This window comes from Thermobia domestica, chromosome 12 (genome assembly GCF_964235325.1).
Source record: "Thermobia domestica chromosome 12, izTheDome1.hap1.1, whole genome shotgun sequence".
Lineage (NCBI taxonomy): Eukaryota > Metazoa > Arthropoda > Insecta > Zygentoma > Lepismatidae > Thermobia > Thermobia domestica.
In genome coordinates, this window is record NC_137465.1 from 2857344 (window position 1) to 2877909 (window position 20566).

General features: G+C 35.8%; 1 protein-coding gene across 1 annotated transcript in view; it reads right to left on the reverse strand.

Annotated features, from left to right (window-relative positions):
- The window catches only part of LOC145666303 (synaptic vesicle glycoprotein 2B), a 120478-nt gene extending 100974 nt beyond the window's left edge, over positions 1 to 19504 (reverse strand). Inside the window, exon 1 of the mRNA XM_081733388.1 lies at positions 19127 to 19504. The gene's annotated coding sequence lies outside the window, so the exon portion shown is untranslated. The remainder of the gene's footprint in view (positions 1 to 19126) is intronic.
- Positions 19505 to 20566: the final 1062 nt, after the last annotated feature.

The following is a 20566-nucleotide window of genomic DNA, read 5'->3' on the forward strand; positions in this document are numbered from 1 at the left end:
CAAATGTTCTCAAAAACACGGGGAAATGACCTAAAGCATGTAAAAAATGACCTAAAAATTGTGAAAATGATTATTAAATTTGTGACTGTAACTTTAAACAACAAATATACCAAATGATGGGCATCTTGCCGCGATACCAGAAAAAATAAGGTATCTTCTTCAGTTGAATTACAGTATGTAAGTTTGATTTTAGGTGAAAATAGCCTAATAAAATATACAATTAAACACTTTAACGATAAAGACAAATAGAGCAAATTATTAGGCGTAAAATGTAATTATTTCTCACATATCGGCCTACTTATACAACATTGTATATTTTCGTGTCCTGCACGTTACTGGAAAGATAAACAAATAATGCCTCTACGTAAAACGTGTTATTATTGTTTAGAATTAAGAGATTGTTTATGAAAAATCGAAGAGTGAAAATTAGACACACATTCGGGGGAGGATGAGACTTCCTAGGTACGCTACCACTTTCCACCAAAATATAGACCGAAGATTTTTAAGGTCAGAAATTATTTTAAAATATTACCCACAAACTAATTTTGGAAATATTTAATAAAAATGAAAAGTCCAAATAATGTATGTAGTTCAGCTTATCTTTCTTTTGTTAGTAAATTGTCATCTTATGAGAAATGTGTTTACCTCGTTGCAAAGTCTCCATTATATTGCCAGAATCAATGGAATCACAAAAAATAACAATAAGGACCAAAATGACCAAAAATGACCAAGAAAAATAACCAGAACTTAGGGAAAATAACAAAAAAGAGACCTAAAATCGAAAAAATACCTAAAAACTACAAATTGATAAGATATGCATTAAAAAAGGTAGTTTAAAATTACTTTTTTTTTTTTTTTTTTTTTGAGAACGAAGTGTAATATTATGTGTATTTCATGGGCAGGGCCGGATTTAGGGGTGGTACACCAATGCACGTGCATCCCCCCTTCGTTGTAAATATGGAGCTAGCAGTGAAAACAGAAACTTTCTGGAGTCATGTTTCCACTTGGGGCTTAAAAAGATGGAATTATCCAAAAGTAATAGTTTATGTCGATTTTCTGAAGGTTAAAGGAAAAGGATTCAACAAGCAAACAATATGCCTCATCCACACCACAGATACCTAAAGGTATTTTTTAAATCAAACTTAATTCAAATGTTTTCGTAGTTATTGGTGCACCCCCGTTAGAAAATCCTGAACCAGAATCCCTGGCCCTGTTCATGGGCATTTTGTCCACAATATTAGAAAAAACGAGACTTCATTAACTTCCGCCCCTTAGTTATGAGCTATCGAAAAAGCATGCAACTAGTTGTTTTAAAGTATCTTGGTTTGAAAACTTGAAAGATTAACACACAAAGTATTAAGGTAAGTCTAAGTTCTGTGTAAGTATTCGTGTTTCCGAATGTTGTGCATAAAACGAATTTTAGAACGGCAATGAAGTAAATGCTACTTATCTTCTAAAATTAGCAGCGTAGGCAAATCACTCTGAAACAACCACATTTAAATAGAGCTACTGTTACTTTGCATACAAGTTTCTGAACTCGCGACCTATGTCGCACAATTTTCAGCTTAGATCGTTCCAAAAACTGTGTGTGTTAGGAATGTTATTTCATACCTAGGTATTTCTGGTTTTATTTGGGAGAGAACAAAGTTCTCTACCGATGTGAATTTTTACATTTTTTATTAATATATAATAAGGAAATTCCCCTGAGTTATATATATGTAAATACTCAAGGGAATTTTGTTTCTGCCTTCCTCCTAAATAATGCTTCTGATATGTGGGACTTTCTGTTTTCTAACCCATGTTAAACAGAACTTTCCTTTCATTTGATGTTCAGAGAAACCCTTGAAGTTATACTATATTTTTTCTGTGCCCTGTGAATATTTGCAGAAAGTTCTTAGTTCCAATTGTTTTGATGTTGATTGATTGGTGTTTAACGTCCCCTATTAGCTCCGAGATTACATGAGATATGATCTATCATGTAAAGTGAGATTCGAAAAATTATTTGGGTTTGTATCCGAGACGACCACCTCTACCAGGAATCGAACCTGGAATAATAACATGCATAGAAATCACGCGCATTAACCATTTGACGACGAGGGAGCATCAATTGTTTACGTGTTAAACAGAAACTACCAAGGCAGAAGTAAGATATTGAACATGAAATGATAAGTAAAAGTGCTTAAGGAAATGGAAATAGGAGGGGAAGGAAATTACAATCTTCCTAAAGGATTTCAACATCAGACATTTAAAGTCAACTGGTAAGAGTAAAATGACTTTGATGTAAACATCTGACATAACGTCTTCATAATAATCATTATTTGATGCCATCGCTATTTTGCAGCTCCTGTCATTTTCAACAAAGAAAAGGCCTGTTTCATCTTATCTTACACCTAAACAAGTTCGAATGAACCACGAAGCGTACAGAATCATCTTACATTTCTTTGTATATGGATAACTATAAGATCTATATTATGTAAGCACTGTGTGTTCATGGGTAATCGAGTATTCAATGGACGCATGTTTGATTCACAAATTCATGGCTGTTGACTGAATATCGTAAGACAATTCGGAGGAGAAATTATGGACTCCAGTCTAAAAAACAATAAGTAACGATTGACTGATATAGGATTTGAAACTAGTTCCCCTCTCAGCAGCTAGGCTATATGAGACGTGGCTTAACATGGGACTCGAAGCACATAAGAAAGCTCCTTCGTGGTTAAGCGGTTACCACACGCACCTTTGGCGTGGGAGACCCGAGTTCGATTCCCGGCGGGAGCTCATGTGAATCGAATTCCACGTTAAGCTGTAGATCTACGTCTCATATAGCCTAGCTGCTGAGAGGGACGCTAAACTGAAAAATCAAATCAAATCGAACCACATGAACTCCTGTTGGAAACGCGAGAAATAACCGGGATTGAAGTGGATGTATTACACATATCACCCAACTAGGAAGCACTGGAGGTTCTGGGCTGTAGTGCCATACAGCTTATTTTATGCATTGATTATAGTCACTCAACCCAATTCATTGTTGTATACTGCGAAACGTTCAACATTCATTAAATTTCCATTTAACCAGTGGAACTCAATGTTCCAAGTGGTCATTCCACCAAGATATGTGTTTCCACAGACGTAACAATAAGATGGTATTCTAATCAAAATAAAACTATGATACATAGAATAATATATATAAATAATCAAGTGAATGTGGAAAAATAAAACAAACACAACTGAATAAATATAACTTTTAGTGTCCATTAGTAAAATTATGGATAATTTAATCTGATTTAAAAATCTGGTTAAGAAATTTGTCGTCCCTTAAACCTGACCTCCTCGGGCTATGTCTCATGCGAGTTCATACACAAATACATCCCTGTCCTAGGCTAAATTAGGAATTATTAATGGAAGTAATTGATTATGAAAAAAAATAGTGCAACGGGAGAACCCCGAGAAAATCCACGGTCACGATGCTGTCAACCATATGACCTGAGATCGAACCAGGGACTCGTCGTACAGAGGTGAGCGTGCCTTCTATAAAATCTAGATAGCATTTCATGACGCTAAGAAGTTCTCTGTTATTCTTAGAATTCCTTAATTTCCTTATGTCATATTCCAGGCTTATAAACTTTCTTTCCGAAGTATTCCGTAACCTCCCCATCTGATTATACGAAGTGGCGGCGATTGGACGTTAAAAGTGAGGAGGCAAGACATGATCTGAATATTTGTATATCAATGTTAGTTTTCCTGGTTGTTTCTAACACTTTGTTTGACGAAAGGTTGTATAACTAATAGCATACTATCTTTTTCAGTTAAAATACCGTATATCGTGTTCCATATTTTATTAAATAAATTGGCAAGAGCAACGCAAGTAGATACTAAAGCTTTGCACTCTTAAACAACGGAAGTGTAAGAAGAGATTTGATTCCTCGCTCATGAATATCTTAAAATTCTGTCTGGAAAATTGTGTGATTAGATTTTTTAATAACAAATTTCAAAACAAATAAATAGAAATAATGTTAATCATAGCAATGAATGATGAGGCATGTTTTGTAGAAGTTATATTGAAACTGGAGATTAATGAACAACTTACATTTTTAATTCCACACATGCCATTAAATGTATGTTATTACTCTTGGAAAATGAAAGACAGTAAATACTACAAGCATATGCTACGACATTTAAAGAAATACGCAATTATAATATTAATTGCTTTGAATTGCAATTAAAACGCAATTCCTGTAGCTTTTTTAACTCCATGGGAAGACAAATAAGCAATATGTAGGCCCTACTCAAGCAACGGCAAATATTATATGGCACAATTTTTTTTCTATGAGCCAGTAACGCATACAAAAACTTTACATTTCCAAATTAAACTATACAGGGTGTTTCAAAACAACACCAAAAACGTTTGGAAGGTGATTCCTGACACCAAGATAAGACAAAACGTATAGACCAACCTGGGTGCACTAATGCTTCCTTTCGGAGTTATAGGCTGCCGAAAACGTGAAAAAAAAAATGAATTTTAAAGGTCCATAGCTCCAAAACTATAGGATATACCGTATTCGGGTCAAGACTTTACTAAGGAGCTAATAGCCTATGTGCTCTATCCAAAAACACATGCTTCAGAATCCTGAAGTAGTTCTGCAACAATTTTTATAGAGGTAGTTAGTGAGTACCTCAGATTATACGCCCGTAACCAAACTGCCTGTACAAAAATTGTTGTGTGATTGATGCGTGATTGTCGTAGGATTCTGAAACATATACTTTTGGATAGAGCACATATTAGTTTCTAAGTGAAGTCTTGACCCGACTACGGTAGGTTTTATAGTTTTGGAGCTATGGGCCTTTAAAGATCATTTTTTCATGTTCTCGGCAGCCTATAACTCCGAAAGGAAGCATTTGTGCACCCAGGTTAGTCGATACTTTTCGTTTTATTTTGGTGTCAGGAATCACCTCCCAAACGTTGTCGGTGTTGTTTTGAAACACCCTGTAGACCCTATACATTAAGGGGTCAATTCAAAAAAGTGGGGGAACTGCCCTCTCTTGCCCACCCTAATCGCCGCCTCTGGTTATAGGGAATCAAAAGCGCGTGCGCACATATTTAATATTAAACGTGAACAATCTCACATGACCCAATTTTTTGTCAAGTGTTCCAATATTTACTCTGACAGCTCATACATTGTTCTATCTTTCAATACACATGCTGTGTACTTTTGAATGTTACGCTGAAGAGATTTGCCTTGACAACTTCTATCAGCTGTTTGTGTATTTAGCCCTCGTCTTCAATGTCCGACAACTTCAAGAATTTACGTTCTTGTATAGTCAGATCAAAAATGGATATCTCTGTCCCTGTAATGTGTTCTAGATGGTATTCACTTAAAAGAAATGTCATTAAGTTTTCTCTTAAGATGGGTAATGTATGCACAATGACATCAATAACACAGCCACACACACACATAAAATAAAAGTTCTGCGCACCGAGCCCCAGGATATCAATTCGATGTATTTTGTTACACAGAATCCAACTCCGGAAACTACAGAATGATTGACCATGTCGATGGGCGAAAATTTTGAGAGTTTTTGGATACGGAGGACACGCCTTTATCGCCCATAAAACAAAATTGACACGGTCAATCGTCCTGGGGTTTCGAAGTTAGGATTTTGTATAACATACTTCGAACCCATGCCCTGAGGTCCGCTGAACAAAACTTTTTTTTGCACTGTAAAAAAAAATTCATAGGTAAATTTACAAAAAACGACGGCAATCTGTTTGCCACTTCTCTATGTAAATCAATTTACACCTATAAAGTAAAATTACTAATATGAAATGGTGTAAAATTACATTTTTATCAATAAAAATATCATACTTTCTTATAAATTTACTGTAAATTTGTAAAATAACCCAGCAAATTTTGTAATTTAATCTAAGAAAATGTGTATCAACTTACAACATAAAGGCTAAATGAGTTTACATTGAGGTTTGGCAATTTAATTACAAAAATTTTTTTCAGTGTGCATAGGTGTGTTATATGTATTCTCCCTATTCAAAATTGCTCAAATTTTTCGCTCATAAAAAGAAACTGACACGGTCAATCGTCCTGGGGTTTCGAAATTTGGACTCAGTGTAACAAAATACAACGAATCCATAACCTGGGGCCTGGTACACGGAACTTTTATTTGTGTGTGTGTGGCTATGTAACTATAATTAAATACTATAATAAATTGAAACGTAAATAACCAATATTTGGTTTTTCATCTGTACATAAATTAGGTTGGATTCTCTGTGAAAATACAATTCAAACCAATTATTCATGTGACGCGTAGAACAAATTGAGTAAATAATATTTTATTTTCCAATTATTTCATAGTCATTCGTTTGTATGGTTCCGTACGAGGTGGGACGAGATAAAACCTGTCCGTCTAACTAAAATATTGTCCAGAGACGAGACTATTAATCGATAGATCGCATTGAGCTGAACAAAACATGGGCTTAAATTCTGATGCGTAGTTTTCGAGAAAAACGAATTTTTTATGGAGCTAAAAGAATAAATCATTCGTTGCCAATTTTCTGCTCGAATGGATTATTTATTTATTAATTTATGTACTTATATATAAAAAATATTTTTATTTTGAGTTTAACGTCGCGTTCAGCAGCGAAGCTATATGAGACGTGGACCTACTGATTAACGTGGAATCCGAACCACATGAGCTCCCGCCGGGAATCGAACCCGGGTCTCCTTATATAAAAGAATATACACTATTAAGTATTTATTGTTGTTGTAGCTCTCCCAACTGTGACGCACACACCACTTGTAATTGGCATCCCTATCACATATTTTTTAATTGTTGATTACTAACTTTTAAGTTTATGAAGCAATCTACTGCGACTTGTTATTTGAGGTCAACTTTCGAGCTTTCTCTTTCGATAAAATATTTTACTATTTCATTTCAACGTCTAATCGGTTGTTGCCTGTAGACTAAAGGACACGAATGACTAATGAAAATGAATGGAAATAAATTAATATCAAGCGAATTGGTGAAATGAGCAGGGCTGGCTCTACTATATATGCAACACATGCATTTGCACGGGGCCGCAAGTCTTGAGGGGCGGCAAAATATTTCATAACTGTATTATTTAAAATAAATACTTCTTGTTGGAAACAGACTTCAATTTAATGGTAGTTAAATTTATTCAGCTGATCTATTTGAATACTACATTCATAAATCATGTTTAGGTCGCATTGCTTTAAGGTCACATGGATAGTACTAAAGTGACAAACAAATCAAAGCATCATTGCTTGATTGTTATCAAATACAAGAACACAATTCTCGAACACTAGTGAGCACCTGTCCCGTTTAGTTGGTTATCACAGTTTTGATATCAAAACTAGTCTTGTCTTTGTCACAAACAAGTTCCTTATCATTGAAGGTAGAAATAAGTTTTTTTTTTTTTAATTTTTCACAGATGTAGAAGGAAAATTAAGAAATAAAGATGAAAGAGCTAGTTGCACTGGAATTGCAAACTGATATACATAGTATTGAGATTGAAGCTCGATATTGAATTCTGTAAAATATATATATTACCATGTTTCCTCTGGAGGCGTGTTTGCTTTATATAGGCTAACATAATAAATTATTATTTAAAGCAAAAAACATACACAACAAGATTATATAGGCCTTTCTGAGTGTGAGTGATATTTCCTTCCACTTCGTTGTTCATGATAGAATAGATCGTTAAAATCGTGGCTTTTAAGATTTGTTCTTTCTGGAGAAATGGGGCGACAAATTATGCCATTGCGCGGCGGCAAATTGCATAGGGCCGGCCCTGGGAATGAGGATGCTGGAGAAAACGGGAGAACTCCGAGAAAACCAACGAAAACTAAGCTGTCCATTACAAACTCAGCTGCCCTAGGATCGAACCACAGACGATAATACACAAAAGGGAATCGTGTCATAGGGGCTCTAAGGGAAGTTAGGTAGAAGAGATTTTTTTTTTTTTTTTCGAGGGTGTATTGAGATTTTTTGGAATGGACTCTTGAAGTTGAAGCTTCGCCACTGGCTTGATAGGCCCTGTTCTTGAAGCAAACGTAAGAGTTCCGAAAGACAATTGCAGAATAGTAATGAAGTGACGCCATTTCAACATCATCCGCAGCTTAAGATGTCCACTTAAAGCAGATCGAAGAGGGAAATGACGTTGAACCGAAAGCTCTAATTGAGTTACGCGAGCTGACCTGTTTGCTTCTCTCGAAAGAAGTCAGGGACACTGACGAAACGCTTTTTAAACGGGGTCTCTTCTACTACTAAAAGATTCAGCACGCATTGTTTGTGACAAGAAGCAGTGAAATAACAGATCAATGCTAGCTGTAGGTTGTACACATTTCTTGGAAACTTCAAATGTTGGAAGAATTTCAGTGACATGCCATACTAGGAGGAGCAGTCGATAGGTCATAGGTTCGATCTTAGCCGAGACTTCCTAAGATTATTCTTAAGATCAAGGGAATATGAACATGAAACATATTAAACAAAAATTGCATAAAGCAAACATTAATGTGAAAGGAAAGATAACTCATTGGGGCAAAGAAAGAGCTAGTAATAAATAACAACAGATAAGAGATAATAGTTGCTCAAAATAATAGAACTCACTCATTAAATGTCTCTTCTATAAGATTTCAGTAACAACGAATTCATCTGCTTAAAACAAGCGCACACCTAGAATTTTTTTGCTGGGAGTGGTTCAAGCTTTGAAGGGGGTATCTAACAGGCCCGTATCCAGGGGGGTCTAGGGGAAGCCGGGCCCCCTAAAATTTTTGCTAGCCCCCTAAAATTTTTACAGTAGGCTTGCAAAAGAACTATAATATGGTGATGAACTATCATATGGTTGGATCGCTCCCCCTAACTTCAGCCGGCCCCCCTACATTTTTGAGCTGGCTAAAGGGCCTGGTATCCAATATTACAAGCCACTACGTATAGGTAATATTGAACGGGTGCGCCTGAAAACACGATAAGTAGTTGTAAGATAGTTCCACCTACTATTTTCAGAAAAAAATATAGAATTAGATTACTTTTATAAGAGAAAGACTATAAATGAAATGTAAGATCAAATTTTAATGATATATAAATCATTTCCCTGTTAAAGAAGAAAGTTTCATTGAGAAAGTACACAAATATACAGGGTGTTTCAAAACAACACCGACAACGTTTGGAAGGTGATTCCTAACACGAAGATAAGACAAAAAGTACAGACCAACTTGGGCGCACAAATGCTTCTTTTCAGAGTTATAGGCTGTCAAAAACATGAAAAAATGAAGTTTAAAGGTCAATAGCTTCAAACTATGGGACGTACAGTAGTCGGGCCAAGACTTCACTTAGGAACTAATATGTACACTATCCAAAAATACATGTTTCAGTATCCTAAGGTACTTACGAAACAATGTTTATAGTGGGAGTTTGGCTACGGGCATATAATTTGGAGTAGGGTCTAGCGGAAGTAGCGGAGGATTCTGAAACTTGGATATTTGGATAGGGCACATACTAGTTCGTAAGTGAAGTCTTAATCCGACTTAAGTAGGCCCCATAGTTTTTGAGCTCTGGACCTTTAAAGTTCATTTTTTCATAAAGTTCATTTCGTTTTCGGCAGCCTATAACTCCGAAAGGAAGCATTTGTGCAGCCAGGTTGGTCTATACTTTTTGTCTTATCTTGGTGTCAGGAATCACCTCCCAAACGTTGTCGGTGTGGTTTTGAAACACCCTGTATGTTGAGCTCAGCGCCGTAACTTAGATTTTTTCCTACGGAACAAGCATTAGTATTTGTGCCCCCTAGAAAAAGTTGTTTTGGACCCTCCCGCAAAATTCGAAAATAGACTCCTTCTTTCTATCTTTCTCTTACTCTTTGTGCGCCCTCGGAACCTGTGGGCCCTCCCGCACGCCCCTGGGCCCGCTCTATACATGACAAATTAATTAAGGGGGACAAAATTGACAAATTTCAAAGCCAAATGAAAAAATATTATTTCTAGGGCCTCTACCAATAGACATTTTTTTTTTTTTTACTGAAATGGGCCCACGACTCATTTTTTAAATTTACCTTTTGTGCGCTGTTTTGTTTAGGTAATGTAGTGAACCTGTTCATTTATAATTTCATGTTCGTGTCGTATATGGAGTAAGAAAATTTTGTCTTAAAGTGGGCCCTTCTGGGGAGAAGTTGCCCCCTGCCTCCCACAAGTTACGGCCCTGGTTGAGTTAGGGAGTTCTGGGGTATCTGGACTGACTGGACCCCCCTGTGGGTACGCCCTTGGCTGAGAAGGGCGTTATATGAACCAAAAAAAGTATCATTTTAAAATGTGTGGAAAAACTTTAGATAGCTACTTCCTACTGTTAAATCTATACCAAAAATCGAACTCAAAACCTTCTTATCGAGCATGGTAGAATTCTTCATGTCTTCGTGGGAAGCTTTTGGATAGCAAACACAAATATGAGGCTGAGCAAAGTGGCCATGAAACGAGAACTTTCAGAACCTGGAATCAAAGAAGGAATAGAAGTTACATTTTCGCCTATGAGCAGGAACGAAGTATAGGGAGACTTTCTGTCCTCCTCCACCCATCTTTAAAGAAATAGGCACAAGTCGTGTAGTCGGCATACATACTTCGTATATGTATACTTGCACATAACATCATTGTTTTTGTTTCTATACAATGGGAAGCCTTCAAATAATCACAGAAAGAAAATCTATGTAATTAGCATGTGTCCCTGTCCCGGAAAGAACTTGTTCCTCGCTGATTTTTAAAGTAAATTCTTTTAAGGTTGGTTTAAAGGGACAAGTTTTGCCGATAGATGTCACTACATTCTTCGTATCTCTCTCATGTATTTTTTACCTTTCACAAAAATGCACGATTTCTCTTATAAATTTCAACCTAAAGACTTCAAATTTTTAGAGAAGGAACTTCATAACCTATCGAAGGCAACAATCCGTGCCGATTTTTTTATTTAGAATTTTCTTCATTGTTGAAATGGCTTGATTGTTGAAATGGATATCCAAACCTTTAATAATATAACTATTTCAACAATGAATACAATTCTAAATAAAATAATCGGCACGGATTGTTGTCTTCAATAGGTTATGAAGTTTCTTCTGTAAAAATTTTAAGTCTCTAGGTCGAAATTTGTAAGAGAAATCGTGAATTTTCATGAAAGGTAAAAAATACATAAGAGAGATACGTAGACTGTAGTGACATCTACCGGCAAAGCTTGTCCCTTTACACCAACCTTAAAAGTAGCCACTGCATTCGCAATCACTTCATCACTTATTTTCTTATGTTACAAATAACTAGTGTTACCCACAAAATGTACGCCCTGGTTTTCATCTTAATTTCATCCAGAAGTTATTAGAATCCTTCCTTGTCAGCCAGGCACGTAGTCAGGATTTCGTGTGACATGAAATACTGTGGTCATCAGACCATGGGTTCGACCAACTCAAACTATTTTACTGGCAACATATATTGGTTTATTAGGACAATAAAATGAGGATATGTTAATAAGTATTTTAATAACAAACTATGAAGAGATCTCGAGTAAAAGAATTTTAAAAAAAAGTATTGAAAAAGATTTTAGAATATTTACGTTCCTTCCTTTGTTCATTCAAATATAACAATTTTCCTTTCATTATGATCTCAACTATTTTAAAATGTACATATCCAATAATGTCGTAAAATATTTTACAATATCTGCATTCCTTTCTCTGTTGAATTAAATATTAACAGAACTTCCTTTTTGTTTTTATTATTATTTCGTCAACTTTTTATTATTTTCTCACTACTGTTTGTTCCAAATGACAGGTTAAAGGAGCAGTAGAAAACTGTTTCTGAAATAACATGTTTGATTCTACAGAGAAGCGATGACGGAAAATTATGATAAAAAATATCTATACTGTTACAGAACAGTACTATAATTTCGAAAACTTAAAATTTCCCTGACTAGTAGCAAATTCTGAAAACTATAAATTTTAAGTTCCCTGACGTTTCCAGGATATCCCGCTCATTCGCCACCATGTATTGCAAGTAATACAAATCTCCTCATAAGAAAGAGTAACCAAAAGCTTGATGTAACTTTTAATTTTTAACGCTAATTATTATTTTTTCTCGTTTCTTTTTGTTTCATCCTTCCTTAATTTTTTTCATTTCTGGTTTCGAAGGTGGGGGTCCGGATCCCCCCCTTGACTACGTGCCTGTTGTCAGCGGAGGTCCACGAAGGGTGGGATATAACATTTAAACTATATTCATATTTGGAGTATTCTGTGTAATGACGCGTACGCCTAAACGTTGATAAGTACTCTTCATTAGAGATGCGCACGAGACAAGACTTGTGACTGTCTCGTCTCGAAAATATGCTGTAAAAGTGATGTCTCGACTCGAAAAATGTATATTTCTGTATTGGAAGAATCGTGTCTCGACTCGAATTTTATCAGGAAAATCCTGTCTCGACTCGTCTCGTGCGCATCCCTACTCTTCATTATGTTCGTTCAAGCACTTCATCAATTTATAGTCTTTATACTATGAACCAGGTAACATTAATATGATACAACGTTTGGTATCTAACACTTGGGTGAACTAGTGTTACCTACAAGACTCGTGAAATTTCTTAATTCATATGGGTTCTCGTCTCGAAAACACGACTAAAAATGTCATGTTCCTCATCTCGTCTCGAATTTGAAAATGTACTTCTCGTTTCAACGTTTATCTCCTTTTCGAGGATATTCGATATGAGACGACAAATATCTCGTGGGCAACACAACAAATAACCTTTAATATCAAGTGTGTTCCATATATTTTGATTCTAAATATTTTTGGGGTGGAAGGGGACGAAAATTTGTGTAAGTTCAAACCCCAACTTGCAACAGCTTATAATTCGGGAGACCATAATATTTCATATGACTATTAAACTTGTGAAAGATGGTCCAGCCTAGAGGAATTCCATGATTGTGTACTGTCGTTCTGATGTTGACTTTTTAAAAGAAAGATCAAATGAAGGACGAAGATGGCGAAGGGTTGCTGGTATTTCTTCGCCACTATAAAAACGTTTGTTTCGTAGAAAATAAAGACACGGAGAGAAGTTTTCATTTGGGCTGCTAGTTTACCCCAAGTCTACCCACCAAACAGCCTTCAATTGATCGTATTAACACATTAGACCAGTGGTTCTCAAACTTGTCGTTACTGCGACCCACATTAAATAATAAAAAAGTATTTTGTGGTTCACCTACTTTTATTCAAATAAGAACTTACACACTGACATTCTTTCTCAATAACTGTATCATATGAAATTGTACGCATGAGTAGAGAGAGTTAAAGTGTTTCCATAGAAAGGTAACACTATTCCCTACCCCGTGTCAGATTCCCTACTCACGCACTCTCTTTCCATCCTAACCCAGCATCTCTACTGACTGTACAACAGGGCAGGGTTCTGAGTAACCACTTACTCTTCACCTCATTAACAAACGCTTCAGATTTTCATTTTCTGAATAGTACTTCACAACATATGTTTCTGCATCAAAATAAAATTTTCATAATTAAAAAGGACAACTTCTCGCGACCCACCATAAAATGACCCGCGAGCCACCAATGTGTCGCAACCCACACCTTGAGAAACGTTGCATTAGATCCTTCATTATTTAAACTTTATAATGCGAGGGCACAGTAATGTATAATCCACGTCAACGAACGAATGTGTGATGATAATTTCACAATGATAAAGGGAAATAAAGTTTATATATATTGTTCCGTGAGTGTGTTTATTTCCGCCATGATTTTTTTGCATGAGACACCTCCATCACCATCACCATCATCACAATTACTGTAGAAAGAATTTCATAAAGAAATTCTATTTCATTTTTGAAGTATGGAAAAATTATATAAGTTTCGACATCTCAGTGCGTGACTTATGGTTTAATTTCAGCCCTATTTCCGTAAAAGCTTCAATATGTTTTGCTTAATTACTTTTTATTAATAATCCTGGGATAATCGCTAGGGTTACAGACCTGAAATTTGAATATCGTGGACTTGACTTCACACTGCGAAACCTAGCCCGGATCATTGTTACAGTATTTTGCCATCAGTGGCAGAACGCTTGACGCATTGGAAAACTTTCATACATTACTACCCTCAACTAACCTCTTGTTTCGACATTTCCCCATTTTAATACCATTCATCAATTAGAGTATTTTAACTTTAGTAGTAGTCTTTAACGATACTAACTTATAAGAAAGGTAAAATTGTTGATAGAAATATTGTCTTGTTGTATTCATCTTCTGTATTTCGATTTGTTTCAGAGGATACCAGAATGTTTGTAATGAATCTATGATGAAGCATTGCTTATGAGCTGACAATTGAATTGAAATCCTGTGTTGAAAGTGCGCGATAGCCTTGCCTGATACAGAGGACGGAATTTCCTGTGGATTAACCTATTGGTCTATTCACTATCTCCTTTCCTATTATCCTAACATTTTTTTCCTGATTGAGTCTTTTATGAAGAACTGAAACTTAAACACTGTTTTCATTTAAAAGAATGTGATGTATTCCTCACTTTAGATCGTAAAATAAAACCAATTCTTGGCAAGAAACAGAAGACAACCTTTCAAAACATCATTAAAGGCATAAATTGAATATCAACTGACCAATAGATTTTTCCTAGATTCAGTTTGTCGCTCCACATAGCGTAATCGCTAACGCCCTCGCCTTTGGTCCGAGCGGTCCCGGGTTTGATTTCCGGTGGGGACACTCGGTCAGAAAGGTGCAACAGCTATTTCAGAATGGCATCCTAAGTGAGGTTTTGCTGATTCACACCGGCCAAATATTGGGATGGTACTTATCATAATGGTCCCAGGCTACTTCCTTCCTTTCCCATTCTTTTCTTCCTCTCCACTGGCGTCTCTGGCATGTAAAATTTGGGAGGGGGGACATCAAAGAAAGTGATTTAAATGATACTGCCTAGTCCAGTCTGTTTATAATCTTCGATTCCATTTGTTACCTTTCTCCTTACCTTCACAGACCCCCTGAGACGTATCAAGCACTCTTATAATGGTTTCACAGCCTGAATATTATATTCCAAATAAATATTAGACTCTATTATTATTATTATTATTATTATTATTATTATTATTATTATTATTATTATTATTATTATTATTATTATTATTATTATTATTATTATTATTATTATTATTATTTGTTATTCTGTGTTGGTAAATAAATTAAACTAGAGTAAAATATGGAATATTTTGTACTTCAAAATATTGGGGGACGCGTTTCCCTCGCCCCCCTTCACCAGAGACACCTGTGTTCCTCTCCAACCACCCTGGCAGTGTGAATCGCCGAGAGATGTCATCGCTCATAAATGTGTGACTGGCTAACATGGACATAGATGCTGAAAACCCAGTAATCTATTCCCTACTCTGTGGTGGTGGTTCAGTCGGGAGTCGGGAGTCTTGCGAACATTAGATACTCCCTTCTTGTGTAGTTATTAATGAGCAACCTCTATTAATTGCTGTGTGCGTTCCGATTCCTTGAGAATCAATTTCTATAGATCACACAATTGTATATTGAACATATACGTAATTTTCTTCTTACAAAAATATGTAATTTTCCGTATTACAGAACTTAACACGGCTTCCGTTCTTTTTCCACCAATAGCAAAATAGAGCGTTTTGTCTCTTCGTTTCGTCCTCCAATAATCTTATGAACTTGGTATATTTTAAAATATTCATTAAGATAATTAAAAAAAATACAAGTTTAATAATAAATAATGCAAAAGCGCCCACATGGGAAGACCACGGAGCTAAGTTGAGTTGAGTTGATTTTGAGTTTAACGTCCCGTTCAGCAGCGAGGCTATATGAGACGTGGACCTACTGATTAACGTGGAATCCGAACCACATGAGCTCCCGCCGGGAATCGAACCCGGGCCTCCCACGCCAAAGGCGCGTACGCTAACCGCTTAGCCACGGAGGAGCTCACACGGAGCTAAGTGTGGCAGGAAATTTTGTGTCAAGAAAAAAAGGAATCGGTTAGCAACTTTAAAAAAAAAGTATAGAAGCTCCAATGTATAAAAGATAAACGGGTTTAAATAAATACCTATTCCGGAGGGGAGAAGAAATATTGGATGTTAGAACCACTGAATAAGCTTGAAACTGTAAGAAACGTATTATTATTATTATTATTATTATTATTATTATTATTATTATTATTATTATTATTATTATTATTATTATTATTATTATTTATTACAAGGGTGAGCCATGTCTCAAGTGGTGTGTGGCGGGGAAGGAGTAAGGAGGGGGTGAGAATCAACTTATAACTCGTAGTTATGCACAACATACCAGGATTATATTTCAAGTCGTACTACAAAAAGAAAGGTGGGAGAAACCAAACACATTTCGAAAAACTGTGTTGTTTGATTAGTTACTTTCAGTTTAGCGTCCCTTATATGAAATGCGGATTCTATAGTACAAGATGGAATCCAAACCATTGTGATGTGCTCAAATTTCATATCATTACTACCAGGAACCGAACCCAGGAGAAATACTGTATTATCTCTTACTTCAGTTATCATTAAGACAGAAAGATTGAGAGATTGAAAGTTAATATCTTCTTTCAGTACCGACGTTATGTAGGATGAGGTATCGGGATCACAGGTGCTTTTATCAGCCGCAAACACTCTACCCGTAAATGAACCCATCGCCATGAGCACAGAAAACATGGAAATTAATCACTTGGCCAAGAAGGGTCACCATTAAGACAATCATTTTTTTTTTTTAATTGAGGAGAATGAGGATCACTTCTTTTTCATGTGAACATTTGCCAAGAATTTGGTACAAAGTATAACATTAATCAGAACGATAGATTTGGACAATACCGGACTTCTGCGTACGAAATGAGTAAGCAGAGGCTTCTATAGACAAATTTGATAAGACGATAAGATTAACTGGTTATTTAGTGTTCAAAGGCCATCAGTTTCAGTTAAAAATTGAATATTTCGGGAAAGATGGAATGCAAATCTCCCTCTCTTAAGTTCAAAGTTGCAAGACGCAAATTGCTCTCCAAAACACAAATACTCTGAAATGGTGTCACCAGTTCCCACGTAACATATTAATAATAATAATAATAATAATAATAATAATAATAATAATAATAATAATAATAATAATAAGAAGAAGAAGAAGAAGAAGAAGAAGAAGAAGAAGAAGTCACATTGCTCTATTCTGAGAAATAACGACATTTACTGTATCTGAGAAAAATGAGCAAACAAACAAGAGCAATTTTCCGAAGAATACGAATGTTTGATTTTATAAACAATCAAAAGTGTGTTTTGTCGGGAAAATATTAATTAACGTGAGCAAGTGTATTGTCAGCATTCGTACTGTTTTTGTTTACGTGGTACATGATTCTCAATCTATCTCTCCATCTGAAACTTTCTGATTAATTGTATTTTTACATCCTCTTAAACTTGCGCGATTACCTAATGGCTCTGTCTTGCGGAGGGGCAATTAACCACCATCCATATTCACGCAGAACACTTACACAAGACAAGGTAGAAATCTCTCTTGACTTTAATAGTTTTCACTTATTTTCCGGTGAGGGAAAGAGAGGGAGGAAAATTTCGACTAAATTGCGATTAGGAACGGGATGATTTTTTTTTTTTTTTTTTGGAAAAATTGACATTGATAGGACTGACTTACATTTAACATCGAATTTAATATTTATTTAATAAAATTTAAAGATTAATTGCGGTCACTTTCCTGTCTAAAACGTACATAAAATTTTGTCCACACAAGAAATTGGAAATGAAAATCTCACTGAATTGAGAAGAGGTTTAAGTAGAATCACATTACAATTTAAAATAACAGAGAAAAAAGAGCGTAAAAAACTGGAAGATAAAGTATTAAATGAAATTATGAGTAATCGTTTATCGTTGAGGAATTTGTAAGGTGGTCAATTATCAACTTACTCAAGAAGATTACAGATTATTTCATGACTCTGATGAGCTACATCTTTAAAATACTTTTTACTTTATCGTCTACTGCGACTACCAAAATTTCATATTCTTCTTTGGTTTCTAATTTTGAAAATGTAAAGAACTTCGGAATCAATTGCAGCCATGTCCTAATGAAAACTAAGTTCGCAGATACTTCATCAATATCAGTTCAGTTGTTAATAGTTATTATGGTCCAGAACACAATTTCCATTGGAGTTAAAAAAGTAGGGGGGGGGGCGTTCAGAGTCAAAGTACCAAAGTCGTGAGAGAAAGAAACATACAGTTTATACGGAACCCTTAAGATATAGTAGTTTTTACTTTTTATAAGAATTGTTTACAAAATATCTGGACATAAATCTTTTAACATCTGAAAGGAGCTTCAGATAGAAAATGAAATGAAATAAAATGTTTTACTTCAATGTCTCACGTAAATGCCCTTTAGGCTAAGAGAAACGATGATTAGGGCAAGTGAATGATGATGCAAGAATTAGTGGAATGAGAAAGTGGGAGGAAACGGAAGTAATCCAAGAAAACCCACGGACACGATGTTGTCCACCACAAACTTACTTGGCCGGGGATTGAACCACTGACCCGATGCAGGGGTAAACGCTCTAGCACTAAGTCAGTGTGTCATCCGCGAGTTTCAGACAACAGATCTTACAGATGAAATATATCGAAAATTACCAAAAATGAAGTTGATTCCCTTATGCGCTAAACACGATAATTTTTGGTGTTGATTCCATGATCGCATCATAAGTTCCTCCATGGCTATATAGTTAGTACACGCGTTTTCGAAGTGGTTGATTCAGGTTCGACTCTCGGCGGAAGTTATGTAGTTTGGATTTCATATTAAGCCGCATATCTACGTTTCGTGTAACATTAATCTCAAATCCAACCAATGAAATCCATCAGAATGTAAAAATAATTAAGGAAAAGAAGTGCCGCTAGCTAACATTTGTCCTAGTCAACTTCATCAAACGACGAAATGCATTGTCACATCACAAATGTCTATCTTAAAAAAAAAAATCGTAACAATTCGTAACAATCAAACCAATATTGTCAAATCACTTCGTATCGTAGCTTATAATAAATCGCCTGTGATGATGCTTTTCCTACCTGCTTAGTCGGTCAGCTTCTGAGGAGGCGTCGGAGAGATCCACGGATAGTTTGGTACTGAACAGATGCGTCTCCACACAACTACTGAGTACTGACTGGCATTCACCTTGGATATCGGACGTAATGTATACACGGCTCTACGCGCTCTCATACACAACGACCCGTTCGCGCTGCTCTCTCAGGAGGTTAATGAGTGAACAGCTATGCATTGGTTACTCACACAGAAACGTAAAAAAAAATCAATTGATTTTGATGTGAAAAGTGTACACGCTGTTAATAGATCGTTATTTTGCGATAAAACCTGTTGACTGCGAAGTGAATAAAGAACATTTGGAATCGTTTGGCCATTTTTAGAGGCGTACGTACGCATTTCTTCCCGATAGAATTTCTTACGTAAATTCCTTAAATAACTAGAAAAAGAGTTGAAATCAAACGATGTTAGTCATAGTTGATTATCAAATAACAAACGAAATTGCAACGTTCAGAGGGAATCAGGAACTCAAAAATACTGAAATCATGCATTTGAGGAATTCAGTCAACACAAACATTCTCTTGATTGTCTCCAAGTGACAGAGTTCATCTCAAGATAAGCTTCATTTCCAATTTAGCTCTGCTTAGGATAACACTCCGTAAACATTTGTGATTTGCAGCATATTATAAAAAATTATCCAAAGTTTGCAATGTCATTGATATATTTTTTAAAATGTCCGGATATAAGATACACGTCAATTTGAATAGCTCTCACCAAGGGCGCCGATTTCTCTGTAACTTTGGGGGGGAGGGGTGTTCAAATGTGTGTTTGGTTGCAGACAAGGGTCTAAGAAGGCATATATGAAGATTTCAAGACAAATTGAATTCAAACTATCCCAAATATTGTATACTCATAAAAAAATACATATAACAATACATACAACAATAAAAATACATATTCATAAAAATACAGGGTCCCACATGAGCATTAGTGGCCTTCCCCACAGGATCGACGCCCTTCGCTCTCAACCTGAACAAAATGGCATATTTCGAAATAAATCTCCTGCATAGTTTTCAAGAAAATAGACAAAAACGAATTTTGTTTTTAATATGAAAATCTATGCTTTAAGAGAGCCACCCTACTTGTTATAAAGTAAAACTAATGCTGAAACATACAGGGTGTTTCAAAACAACACCGACAAAAATAGGGAGGCGATTCCTGACACCATAAGATAAAAAGTATAGACCAACCTTGGTGCAAAGATGCTTCCTTTCGGAATTATAGGCTGCCATAAACATGAAAATATGAACTTTATAGATCCATAGCTCCAAAACTATGGGACCTACTCTAGTCGAGTCAAGACTTCACTTAGGAACTAATATGTGCCCTATCCAAATATCCATGTTTCAGAATCCTAAGGAACTCACGCAACATTTTTTATAGAGGGAGTTTGGCTATGGACATATAAT